The sequence below is a fragment of the Penaeus monodon genome, chromosome 23, assembly GCF_015228065.2.
Source record: "Penaeus monodon isolate SGIC_2016 chromosome 23, NSTDA_Pmon_1, whole genome shotgun sequence".
NCBI classification, from domain to species: domain Eukaryota; kingdom Metazoa; phylum Arthropoda; class Malacostraca; order Decapoda; family Penaeidae; genus Penaeus; species Penaeus monodon.
Window position 1 is genome coordinate 20,380,337 of NC_051408.1, and position 685 is coordinate 20,381,021.

A 685-nucleotide genomic window follows, 5' to 3' on the forward strand; every position below is an offset into this window, starting at 1 on the left:
TCCAAACATAAAATGACAAAGCATGCACAGTCCAGGGTTAATTAAGTAATTCCAGGCGAATCAAACCATCTAAAGCACAGTAATCCAAGCCTGAAGTGACGGGCACAGCCCAAGCAGGCTCTCCTCTACCGGCGTTTGAATCTCCCGCGCGGCCTCCCCTCCGCCGAGCGTCGTCTGCTTCGGCACCAAAACTGTCAAGATGAAATGCTCTTTGACAAGCAGTGGCAGCCAGTGATAGAAACGCCTATTATCGCTATTGTTTCCTGTAGTGACCAGTGTCCGTGTGACTTTTCGTGGGATAATAACCTGGTAAGATGAATTGTATTGGTGTTTTAAAAAGTAAACTTCACCTTGGGCATTCTGGTTGGCGTGCGGGGCGGCGAGGCTTTCACTTCGCTTTTTATCATCTGTGATTTCTTTCGCCCTTTTTGTGTCGCCGCCAAGGGCTCGTGGGTCAGGTCATGTCAGTAAAATTGACATGCAGTCAGTTGTGATTAGGAGTTTTTTCTCAACATAACGCTATCGAAATGTCTGTCTTTACGTTAAGTAAGCTGAGTACAACAGTTCTGTGTTTATCTGGGAATTAAGATTTTGCCTTCCATAATACTACTGGTCATTTATTATACTTGAAATTATTCACAAGTAACTTATGCTCATCATTTGTTATTTGTTACCGAGACCTACA

At 44.1% G+C, this 685-nt stretch overlaps 1 protein-coding gene across 3 annotated transcripts in view; it reads left to right on the plus strand.

The window, feature by feature from the left end:
* Nucleotides 1–155: 155 nt before the first annotated feature.
* LOC119587882 (hexosaminidase D-like) overlaps nt 156–685 on the plus strand; it is a 29,841-nt gene continuing 29,311 nt past the window's right edge. The window contains exon 1 of one of the 3 annotated variants that reach the window (XM_037936588.1): nt 156–309. The gene's annotated coding sequence lies outside the window, so the exon portion shown is untranslated. Of the gene's footprint in view, nt 310–356; nt 547–685 lie in introns of those variants that run through there. The other 2 variants (XM_037936590.1, XM_037936589.1) reach the window with 2 other exon arrangements.